At 36.5% G+C, this 13,336-nt stretch overlaps 1 protein-coding gene across 1 annotated transcript in view; it reads left to right on the plus strand.

Annotated features, from left to right (window-relative positions):
* Window positions 1-1,138: 1,138 nt before the first annotated feature.
* The window catches only part of LOC121424788 (C-terminal-binding protein 1-like), a 41,228-nt gene continuing 29,030 nt past the window's right edge, over window positions 1,139-13,336 (plus strand). Inside the window, exon 1 of the mRNA XM_041620564.1 lies at window positions 1,139-1,437. The gene's annotated coding sequence lies outside the window, so the exon portion shown is untranslated. The remainder of the gene's footprint in view (window positions 1,438-13,336) is intronic.

Genomic DNA, 13,336 nt, shown 5'->3' on the forward strand with positions numbered 1-13,336 from the left:
TGTAAGTACATTCTTTGCAATTCTCCTTTGGTAGAATTAGCAGAAGATTGCCAAGAAAAAGGCAGGAACCCTGTTATTAGAATCCTATTTAGCTAGCATGATAGAAAAAACACCTTTTATTAACACCAAATCAGGTTATACTCAAGATACGCCATTTATCATAAAAGTTTGTCCTCTTAATGTTTTTTATCCAATACTAAAATCAATGACCATTTCAGTTAAATTGATTCTGCAGTTGATCCTTAGTATTAGATGAGATTGTTTGTTAAGATGTCTTACAGAAGTAGTAGCATCATTAAATTGTCATTCCAGTTTGTTCAATCCTTAATTGGTTTATTGTGAATTCCATTTCTGAAGCAGAGTGATATATCATCATTTTGGTATCTATATCAAGTGGATGTGATTCATCATTTACGTGTCTAGCTTCAATGTTTTTATCATTTGTTTAATTTCTTATTTCCTCTGCTATTCATCATCCCCATGGATCTCAATTAATTGGACAGTCTTTTAAAAAATAAATTACAGATTGGTTGATCAGTTATTTAACTGTTTTTTTTCCTGACAATTATGTTAAGGTTTAAATTGGCCAGTCTGTATAGTTAGGTAGATTCATATTTTCCACATACATGAAGTTGAAATTTTGTTGGTCATCTGTCTTAATAAAACCTATCCAAATATAGTAAATTATTAAACAAGAATACAAAAATGAGAGTGAAATCTTTGTAGAGCAAAAAAAAAACTTATTAAAAGTTTTAAATAAGTAATGAAATGGCAGATCATATTAAGATCCGCTTACTTTACCCATCACCCAGATTTGATGAGGGTTTGAAAGAAAATCCTTTTTAATTTACTTGTAAATCAATTTAAATTGTAGCTAAGAGCAAGACATGAGAAAACATTCTTTAATCCTTTTCCCTTCTCACAGTTGAATATTTTTACAGTGAGTATTTTTTTTCAGGCAGCTGGTTTATATTTAACATCTTGATGTTTGATTGGTGATGCGGAGAAGAGGAGGGAGGTAGGAGTCGGAGAGTAGGAGAGAAGGAAAGAGACACGGATGGGACAATGGAGGACAGAAAATGTGGAAGGAGAGAAGAGAAGAGAGAGGGAGAGAAGAGATGAGAGGGAGAGAAGGTCATTCATGCATAACAATTGCTATTATTACCTCTGTTGTGTCTATTGTGAAGGATCGAGGAGCGTGGGGGCCGTTGGAACGCCCATTGGCTCACGTGTGTTGTGTAGGATTGAGGCTATGTATATGCGGTGCATTTATAAAATCGCATGCATGATTGTAGTGTGCGGTGCATGTATTGTGTGATCATATCATATCAGACTTATATTGCCTCGTGAGATAAAGAGTATAGTGATATAATAAAAGCATGGCAGGCTTCATATGAAGACAATATCCCCTAATCAAGATTATGTGCACTTGCAGAGGTAAGTACCACATGCTTTGAGTTGGATGTTATTTAGAGGTTATATTATTGATGCTTAGATTGGAAGAGGGATGATAACATTTGATGGATGCCTTTCGTGGATTAAGTCCATGTCAATAAGATTCTCTTTGGTCTGTTGTTGGTTCTTTGTACTCTGCGTGATGTCTGTGCGTGGAAGGGAGAGGTTCTTGACAAGAACAATTACTGTCATACTCCGCAATTTAATACTCTCATCTTCCTCTACTCTAAAATCAATGTTATTCTATTGATGTGGATTAGGTGGGAGTAGGTGACTGAGTGTACTGTAAAAGTTGCAGGGCTGGTGGAGTTTAATCAAAGTGATGTAGGCTCTTTGAGACATTGCATATTTTTGGTGAAGTACATTTTCGATTTAAGTTGTATGTCATAACTGCCGCTATGATCGTCTGAAGCTGTTTATTACTTGTCAGACATGTACATGTATGTGATAAGTGGTTCTCTAATAAGATGAGAACCACTAAATACTACATGTAGATTGATGCATGGATTTTCATTTACCAACAGTATCAAGATGTTTTTGATTTCATAAAATGTCCCCAAAGGGTTTTATTAATGAAGCAGAAGAAGCACATGTCCTGCGTATAGTCTGGACTGGTCTCTCTTTATAAATGCTGTTAACTCTTTTACAAATTCTTCAGATTAAGGTTTGCATGTGGTGTCGTCTATGCAAATGATAAGCTTTAATTTTTTAAAAAAAAATGACAAGCCATTGAATCTTTATATATAGATAGAGAAGTCATTTAAGATCAAGCCCCTTGTCTCATACAAGTTACTATGATTGCATCTTTATCACTCAGTGGTAACTACCATGGTAACAATGCTCATAAGCCAATCAGAATCAAGGATTGCATGAAAGTTACCAATGGATTGCTCTTATTCACCAGGGGCCAAGGAATTGATGTTCTCCAACACTTCAACATTCCGTGAGCTCCTGGTTGTTATTTGATAAGCCCTGTAGGATGGACGATTGATAGGTAAGACGTCCATCCTTGGTCAAGGATTTGATGCAATCCAGTACTCGAGTAAGAGGTTGCAGCGCCACATGTAGTAGCAGCACTCACTCAAGCCTGCATGTGAATGACACACGGTCACCAGAAGGTGAAGTGATGTATCTCTAGTTTCAGATTAAAGAAACAGATTAAGGATGTAATGGCAGTTTCTGACTTAAACAGGGAAATTTCACTTTGGCATCAATTTGGTTTCACTATTAAGCAGAAAATTGAAATAATGTCTTATGTACCCAGGGTTTGCGTACTCAGCAGGCCTTGCGTAGCAATGTGCTCGAGAAAATATGAAGGTATGGTGAAAATGCATCAAAGAATGACATTTTTACATTGTATTTCTTTTTTTACTTTCACATTGAAGCAGCTCTGAGATGAATTCAATAAAATGCAATTTACTTTGTCTGAAATATGAAACTGGTTTTGCTTGTGCAATGTGCATTTAATATATATTTCATATTAGCTTCTATCAGAAAATATTTTCTGTCACAATGTACCTTTAAATTTAGTTACCTAATTGAATTTATGAATAACGTTTGGGCAGCTGCGCACATGTAGTGCTGTAAAATCAAGAGTTTATAATTTACTATTCTCCTGGTCTTGGGGGATTTTCTTCAAACCCAATAATTTTTTTGTCAGTGTAGGTTATATAACTTTATTACATTTATCAAGAACATCTGAGTATTCATTAGATGTTGATTGACCTGATACTGCATACATGTAGTTGGAGCTTTTTCCACATTACTTGTTTACTACCTGTTATATATATGATATTGAATTTAATAAGATATACTCATCTAGTTAGTTTCAAAATCATGGAGCTTATGAAATGTACATGTAGATTTTCATGTCATGATCAAATTAATATCCATATTTTATCCTGTAATTGAAAAAAAAAATCAGACTTGCAGTGCATGCAGTAGTTGACTACAGGTATAGAGAATGTAATTGAGGTGATATTCAGTCATTCTACAAGTAGCAGTATTTATAGATAGATTTGTGAGCCCTAATATGCTGTCCGTGGTCATGTTCAGTCCCATCAATTTGTTTTCCTGTGGGGTAGAACGCAGTCGCATCGAGATTGTAATCCAGCGTAGTTGCCACTCGAGTTTTGATACCAGCGAGATGTCTCCAGTCCCACTCATGCATATTTATGCGTGGTCAACCCCTGTCCATCACATGCTGACAGGTTGTTTCTATGAAGCTAGGGCTTATATCGGCTCGTTAGTTCATTAACCCGCTATCTTGCGACAATGACAAGTATTTCTATTCTCTGTGTCGTGGTCTCGGCCTGAAAAAAAAAAAAACAATTTGAGAACATTTCGCCCTGTCATTTGTTTTCATGAAAGCAGGAAAAGGAATTTATTGAAGAAATATATTAATGAGGTTTAAAGAAAAGCCAAGCAGCTGTATGATATGTCATTTTTATCCAATTTCCATTAAGAACCATTTCTAGTGGTTCTTGATGACTTTGAATAAGTCCCACACTGTCTCTGGTGGTATAATGAATGCACTGGTTAAAAAAAACGTCAAATTTTGGAGAAAGTGGTGCTATATGGAATTTACATTACATAAGTAGGTAGAAATATTGGGGTAAGCTTGTTGCATTTATGTGACATCAGTCACATCAAGCCCGTCTCACGCTATGTGATTTGTTGTGATCTGAATTTCAAATAAATTGTGACAACATTGATAAGGATATATTCTAACTAATAAAATATTGCAGATCAGAGTTCAGAATAGTGGTAGGACTACTGAAATCTAAATTCAGACCAGTTAGAGCCTCCCAGAATGAATAAAAACAAATTTCATTCCAAATCGTAATGACGTCATCATTGGCTGCGACTTGAAGCCATTTGGACTTTACTCTGACCATAGGGCTTGCCGCAAAGTAAAAATATGATTTTAGTTTTGCAAACAATATACCAAACATTAAATAGAATAATTTTACTTCTTGGAACTCTCATATTCAATGTAAAATAAGATTTCTTGAAAAATAGTGTCGCACCGGATCGTATAGTGTGAGACAGGCTTTACTCACAGCACAAAAACTCTGGAGATATCAATTCATAACTGTTATTCTTTGATTTATTTTCACCAAGTCATCAGGAGTCCATATGGATACACTCCTAACATTAATGTAGTGCGTATGTTTGGTTCCATTGAACTCTTGAATGAATATTGAATCTCCGGGCCTTCTTGATGCGCATTCCACACTGTAATGTAAATATTTTATCTCGCACTGTTATCATGAGGCAAGAATCTGGGCCAAGTCTCATGAGAGAGGCCCATTTTCATGATTCCCACATTTTCTTTCTTAAAGACCACAGTTCGTTCGTATCATCAGCATTAACGGCCTATCGCCATCCTGGTTTGATTTCGCTTGCAGAGAATAGGACGGACTGCTCAAGGGGAGAAAGTAAAAATAATCTTGGCTCAAGCAATGGCAGAAGAAGCCAGCAATTTCCTCAAATTTTTCAGTGAAGATGTGGAATCTCTAAGATCATTTTGCCCCCTTCCCTTTTGCCTTGGTGTTATCAGTCGATCATTACCCTTCTGAAATCAGTTTCCCTCCTGATATTTATTTCCCTCCTGCTGAATCTGTTTTTCTTAGTGTTTTTGTCTGGTTATCTATGCTTTCAACTTCTTGAGATCAAATTTTATATCCTGGTCTCTAAGCCCAACAAAGGTTGTCGATGTTGGATAAGAAAAGTTGGTCAATGCTGAGTGGTTATTCAATCTTGTCCTTTAAGCTACCCAGATCAAAGACATTCTTAGCAGAAGATAGGCACCATATATATTGGGGGCTGATATTTGTTATTTCAGTCAATAAACAAAAGCAGTTTCTACAAATTATCAAAATCTGTTTTTAATTTGTTTTTTGTGAGATAAAAAAATAAATTTTCAGATCACTGGAATTTTCTCATTTTTTTCAAAATATATGGACTCTAATTTATTTAAGCTGCCTTGTTTTGATCTTATACTGACATTGTCTTTGTCAAAGTTTTCCTTGTGTGAAATGGTAAGATTTGGAGAGAGGAAATTTTTACAAATTTACTGTAATCATGTGACAGCAAATTTTACCACATCCTGTATGTACATGAATTCATTCGGTTATCAGCTAACTAGTCCATTTTATAAAACCAACCAACCTTGTAAAAGATAGTTTGTTGGTGGTTACCATGCCATAAAACTCACATCACGAGGTAGAATCTTTATAGATGCAATCATTTGATATTTTTTATAGGTATCCTCTATTTTAGGTGTGCCCCTTCCTAAGTACCTTTTACTTGACAGATGACATCTCCGCTAAGGATGTCAAACAGATCTTACAGTCAAGGGTCGAAACGTGATCTTTATCTGCAGCTATCTTGTGACTGATTTGGCCAATTTTGTGTTGAGTCTTCCACGTCTTCATTTAGTCCAGATCGAGGTGCTACTTTTATTTCCTTTTGATATCAGTTTACAGTTTTTGTACTTGGAGGTGGCCGGGGGGTAGGTGGGGAAGGAGGGAGGGAGTGTTGTTAATTTGAGCATTTCCTTGACCTTTTTTGTACCTTGACCAATGTTATTCCTTTGACACTATATCCAACCTATTGCTGCTGCACCCAGGAGAGCTACAATAGTCATATTTCATAATGCCTTTATGCTATTGTAGTAGTGTTATTCAATTCACCATCCGTGCAAAGATATGCTTTAGATACCATTTAATCAAAATGCTGTTGCACTCAATGGTCAAGTTGATGGGAATCATCATTAAATATGAATAAAAAGAAGAACTCTCTTTAACAGACCACCTTTTGCTACACTCCTGCTATCAGTTTGAATATTGAATTGATTTGAAGTTAAAAGCATGAGTGACTGTAGCGGAATGATTCCCTTGTGGATGTCTTTGATTTAGACAGCATCATCTATCCATTGATGTATTAAAGACCTGATCCTGCCAAACAACAAGTTGATTGGGGGAGTAGAAATTAAACAAGCTTAGCACTAAATCCAATTCCAGCTATTCTACTATTGTATGTGCTTAATTCATGAGAACATTGTCTCAAAGCATTATACTTATATATTATTATTGTGGTCATCTGATCCTGACTTGCCCGCTCTTATTTTTTTTCCACTCCATATAGAAGTATTCCAGCAATAAGCAGCCAGGATTCAATGAGCCTTCCAACATCTTGATAGCATATTCATTCTTCCAAATATTTTCCCCAACCCCTTTTGGTGCTTTAATCCTTCTCTCTCTCTCGTCTTTATCTCTTCCTTGCATACATGTATCTCCACATCTCGTCTTGATCTATTCAACCTCCTACCCTTTTACCAAGCTCTTCTTAGCCGAGACAGGGAAATGTTTGGGCTCTTGATATCCCCTCACAAATATTATGCCGGTTTTCGCCCCCCTACCCCCTGATAGGATCCTAGATAACCCAATCACTCCCCCCTACAGACAAACAACTTCCCGTCCAGTCTTTCCTGTTATTGGTATACACCCCTTCACCGACTTACATCGCTTGCTTCTAGGGGAAAAGAAACGGATCCAAACTGATGATTCGTTACAGCAACATCCTTTTCTATGATTATATTCCATTGTATGTCAAAAGTTGGGTATCAGTATTGCAATTGACAATTACAAGTTAAAATTTGTTTCCTTTGTCTGTATGGATACTGATCATATCGATAATATTTTGCATTTATTAGCACTTCAATGCAACAGAACATCTCTGATGAACAGATCATTGCACTGGAGCTTGCTTTCATTCAATAAATTTGTGTTAAAAGCAAACTCAGATATTCAAGTTAGATATGTCTTATGTAGATTCCAGAAGATTGAATTTGCATATTGTGACACAATGTATAATCATTAAAATAAATTTTACAATCAGTCACTAAGTTTTGTGTGACGGGTCCCATGGTCTAGCTCAATTGAAATTTATTTGAGATGCATCGGACTGTATTAAAGGTCATTACATGATTTGTGATATGCAAAATAGGTTGTTAGAGAGCACCTTGGTCAATAACAAACTATCAGGGTAGATATCAAGGGTCATCTATCCTTTCTTTATCCCTGCGTTCACTAAGTGCCTCCATGCTATCTTCAGATGATGATGAACTGCCATCTCTTACCATTGCCCTTCCATGCTTGGTTCACTGGACAAACCTACAGGGGATGTCCAATTTGAATTTCAAATCTTGAACGGTGAAGACTTCTTAACCATCTTCTTTACACTGTGTTTATCTGATATGATGAGTCGCTTCAGTAGTCAGCAGAATTCTGGTGGGAAGATCGAAGAGTGGAAGAAAGGGGACAAATATATGCAATACTACAGGATATGGGGAAAGCTGGTGGCTTGTCTAGTCACGTACATCCTAAATTTTTCATCCTTGATGGTGGCGATATTAGGTTGCACTTTTAATTCAAGGTTATTCATGTACAGTGTTTCTGAGGCATTGAACAATGATTAGAGTGAAAGTCCCAATAAGCAAACCCTGATGTAACAATACTCATTGCCCGAGATGATTGTCTACATCAGGTTACACTTCACAGAAACCTTTGTTCTCGTCTTGCCATCGACTGGCTGTAACTCCCCGTCAACTTTCTTTGTTGATCATTTTCTTCTTCCTCCTAATGTGGGCAGTGGCTGAGGAAACCATAACATGGCCATGAGCTGTGACATTTGAAGGAAGTGCCTTTCCCATGAAACCAGATTGAAGTTTGGAAGTGACATGACATGGCCAGTGAATACAGTGCCTTGGACAGTTCAGGAAGACTGCTAACAAGGCCTGACCGATAGGCAAGGCTAACCCTAGCTTTACCCCCTTGGCTTAGCTCCGGTAGGAAGCAGGCAGGAATAGGAGTAGGAGGGGGATGGTATGGTTAGTGAGATAGGAGTCAAACAAGGTGTGTGATAGTTATCAAAGGAAAGGATTCTTCAGCAGTGATGGAAAATATTAAGCTAACAAAGTAGACCTTTTTCTTTGTTCATGGCAATTGGTCATGCATCAAACATTCATTTCAAATTCAGTTTTGTCCTGGTTTCAGAGCTGATGAAAAATTGCAAATATATTGTTTGTCCAGAATCTAGGACTAAATCGCTGTTCTGATTCAAAGACTTCTTTGACAATACAGTTACTGTGTTCTTGAATCCTTGGTGTGTATGTCACTTAGGAAAAACTCCCTATTCTTGCATTTTAGGAGCACATCTGCAGAAGTCTGATCCTCAATTTTGCCTTACACTTTTTAAAAAATATAATTTTGTTATAAATATGCATTAAACAAATAAGTGCATACATAGTTATCTATATCATTTTCTAGAATCTTTACTCTAGGTTTGGATTTTATTACTATTTAGTTTTTTCCAATTTTACACGGTAGCTGTCTGACATATTAGTCTTGTTGGTTGATTGGTTAAATAAACAGAAATTAAATAAAGTGCATGTTTAACTCATAGACATTGCATTTAAACCTTTCCTCAAATTGTCTTTTGAGGTGCAAAAGGGGGTGTGTATGCTCTGTTGAAATTCAGGCCTTGTGTATGGACATCCTCTAGTTGTGATGGGATGTAATAATGTCAGGCATTATGTTTCAAGTTAGTGAGCTCCTTCCCTGATGATTGTGATAACAACAAAAAGAAACGAGATGGACAGAAGTCGCCAGAAGCCAGCGAAGCGGCTGAACGTGGTACATTGTGTGTTCAGTTGACATATTGCCAAATTACACAGAAAATAGCTTGGAGGGAAAGTGTGAGGACAAGACGGTAGTTAACGAGGCCACTGCTCCGCTCTGGTTAAGATTAGTATTAGCAAATGCTAGCCTCTGGCTGGATGTTGAGCCTTCCATCCCTATTCATTCACCCATCAACTACTCATTTAGATAGATGTCACTTATCAATATGTGACTTGTCTAATGGCTAGGTAATTGAAGTCCATGGATGTATTAGAATGATGATAAATTACAAGATATGAGTTAAAGGTATTGTTTAACTTTGTGAGGAGCCGATTTAAAAAATTATCAAACCAAGATGAAACATGTGTACAAGTGCATGTATTAGAACTAATAAACCCTGAAAACAACCATTATTGAGAAGGAAAAGCTAAAACTACAAGGCAAACCCCGATTTTGTAAGTAGGCGTCTTATAGACACCTAAATGGTACACATAAGTGTATGGGATGAAATTAAGTTGGTGTTTCCGGTCACTTTATATTTCAATTTTTGAAGCACTAAATAATTATTTTCGAACGCAATTTTTTCTGGGCTTCATTTTTTTAACATATCACAGATACAGGTGACAAGTGTGACCTTCTTGCTCAGATTTTTTAAAAGTCAAACCAATGTTAACCAATCACTTTAAAGAGTAATTGTGGAAAACGATTGCATCTAGTGTTCAATTTAGGGGTGCCAAGGTCTATTGGTGTGATGCTTGTCTTTCAATCAGAAGGTCGTTGGTTTGAATCCCAGCCATGGCATGTTTTCCCAAACCAAGAGATGTACCTACATTGTGCTGTGGGTTAAGGCCTTGTCACACCGCCCGAGCGTTGTTGGAGCAGTAGGGGGAGAGTCGAATTTCGCTCACAAAATTGGGGGAAAAAATGGGGAAAAAAACAATCGAAATCGAAATGGTGAACGATAGCAAGCAGTGATGATTTTTTCTCTCTGCTCCACGACCGCTCCAACAACGCTCGGGCGGTGTGACCAGGCCTTAACCCAGGTGAATGGGTACCCGGCAGTACCAATTCCTTGAATGCACTGAGTGCTGGTAGGCAGCTTGAGCTCAATCCAAGGTAATAATATTATTAGTGCACTTTGGAATTTAATTATTTCTAGAAAGATGGCACTATGCCAGTGCCTAGTATTGTCAATAGCATTATCATTATCATCAGTAGTAGTGTTAATCCAATGTTTCTAAGCACTGCATACTGTGACCCTGGCTTTAGCATGACTACCCTGATCTGGCGCTCAAGCATTCCAGGAATTCCTTCCTACCAGAAACCCATTGTATTCAGGTAAACATCAGCAAAAGGGTACAAGTTCAATGGCTGGGCAATCATGGGATTTGAACCCCAGACCTTCTGTTTTGGAGTCAGAAGACTTATCCAATATGCACAGCATTTAATTCAAAATTTTTGTAAGAGGTTTTACCTAAAGTTGATAGTATAAAACCATGTCATGGGTTTGACCACTATCTTTCCAATACATTATATGTTTAATTGAAATGAACTATTATCTTGATTGATATCCTATTCACAGTATTATCTTGAATTAATATGAAATTCATAGTATTATCTTGAATTAACATTATGAAATTCATAGATAGAAAAGATGAGTGAAAGAAGGCTGATGTGGTAATTCTATATATATTGAAAAACAGCTCTTATCATTTGATAGGAGATACATTAAGAAGTTATTCAGATCAGATTCAAGTCAGGTGTACAGCTTTAGAATGAGTTAATCATATATAGTTTTTTACAGCCTTGATACATTGTGTATTGTAGAAGAAAATATACATTAGATCAGCATGCTATTTATCTATTTAGATACATGTGAAATAATGAAGTTCAAACAAGCAAAAATTCTAAAGTTTATGCAGAGATGTGTACATTTGATTGCGGAATTAGAATTACTGTATACTTTGGAATTTGATTTAAATATGCTCGTTAATTCAAAAGATCATGCGTACTTCATCACATTATTACTTCTCATGAATTTTAAATGAGACAGAAATCATTCATTGCTTTCACTTTCAAATTCACTTGTCCACTGTAACAAATACATAAATCACTTTTCCATGCCTTTGTTAACAATATTTAATGATTGGTTTAATTTGAAATTTTTAATTATAGAATATCATTTGAACATGAGGAGATTGAAAGTCATTTGTCAAAGAGATTGTGCAGGTGATCTCTACCAGTTGATTGAAAGGATAGCACTCCACTGGTTTTCAATAGGTTGACAATATACCAGAGTTTTGCCTTCTGGTCCTATAAGGAGCATGGGAGTTGGGGTTATGGAAATGGATTTTAGCAGAATGGAGGGAGGAAAGCTTGTCATCGTAGCAGGAAGTCTCATTTATTTGTGGTATAAGATGGTAGACAACAAAAGGAGATGACCACTGAGAGGTACAGGTGCACAGGTGACCCATTCTGAAGCAAAATTGACACTTCCTTCAAGGTGGATGAAACTATAGTTCCCTTTCTTTGCCTCAAGAATATTCAAATACATTTCCTTGTTATGGGATATTTCCCCCCCCCCTCCCCACACACAGATATCCTCATTAATGAAAGTCGGATTTACATGTAGACTTAGTTGAGATTTGATTTTGGAGAGAGATGATTATTTAGTGGAGAAGGTAAAAAAAAGAATAATAAACTTCTTGTTAAATACAGAATTGATTGAACATTTGTCAATAAATTTTAATGGTATTGGGTGTGAAACTGAAAGTTTATTGTTTGCAAAGAGGAAAGATGTGTACATTTTGTAGTTTATAGCAATGTATACTGGGAGACAAGTTAATGAATTTTGAGAGATTTAGATATACATGTAGGGTCTTACTACTACATGTAGGCCCTGCGACAGCACTGAGATAAAATCACTTGTACAATAAAGCATTTCTCTAAATATTTTGTAAATCATCAAAGAAAATGTCTCTATCAATGTTAATGAAATAGTATGATATAGCATGAAAGCAATACCAGAGTTCGTGTACAATTGTATAATTAAGCTTAAGGAGAGATCCATGCTATGGCAAATTATGTACAAAAATCTACAATTGATTGTATATAATAAATTGCTTCTTTTTGCGTTACATGAAAGTGACACCAAAGGAAGGTTATTTCAGAGGGAAGAAGGATGAGGCAAGAAGATAAGGGGGGTGGGCGGGAGCAAGATGGTATCGGAGGAGACAAAGTTGAAACTGTCACCGAGAGGCACTAAGCGCGTGTGCCTGAGACCACTGGAGGCGACCATACCGGGCTTCATTCTGAAGACATTAGTAATTCATTTGGAGTATTTAATGGCAGCTGTATAAAGCTGGTGGTGTTGCATGCCTTGATGGCCCTCCATTGCTCTGTAGTCTTGGCAGGATGTTGGAAGATGAGCTCCTCTAGGGGGCTTTCATCTACATCATCTTACTATCACATTCCCATCTTCTTCCTCCCCTATCGGTGGTGTTGGCTTCCAGTTGCCTTCTTCCCATCTGTTTTCTTTATCCTCGGAGAAGCTTTTGAAATACTCTTCCATGGTAGATTTATTTGATGCTTGTGATCGTATTTTTCCTCATATTCTTATATGAGTGTTTTGTTGTCAGGGTTTGTTTCAAACTGTCTTTACATCTTTCCTCTTTATTTTCTGAATATTTAAATAAATGTCTTCCTTCTGCGTTGCAATTTCCTAATGAAATTCCTTACGCCATTTTATAGAGATGCAGTTTTTAAAAATACTTAATCATATATTTTCTCCTTATTTTAGTTTATTGTATTTGGCCAGATTCATTTGCCTCTAACCAAGAATTAAAAATACCGTGTTGTCATCACGAATTTTGACCCTTCTACGACCACTTTACGATCATTTGTGCCATTCATTATCGCGTATATGTAGAAGTAATGAAACTAGCTATAATATACAGGAGTTTTTGAAATCTTAGCATGTTTCCTTTGAATTTTTCTTCAGAACGATATTGTTAGCATGTTTTAATTTCAATTCAATTTGGCAAGCATCTATTCCAGATGGTTTGATTGGTCTTTGAATGTCATTATTCAGTCTTCACACGTTAAAAGCCTTGATTTACTGTACATCTGTAAACCGTGGCGTGATAATGATGGTCATTAATCTAAATGGGCATGTTAGATTTGTCTAGTTATTTTTT

This window comes from Lytechinus variegatus, chromosome 12 (genome assembly GCF_018143015.1).
Source record: "Lytechinus variegatus isolate NC3 chromosome 12, Lvar_3.0, whole genome shotgun sequence".
In the NCBI taxonomy this organism is placed as follows: domain Eukaryota; kingdom Metazoa; phylum Echinodermata; class Echinoidea; order Temnopleuroida; family Toxopneustidae; genus Lytechinus; species Lytechinus variegatus.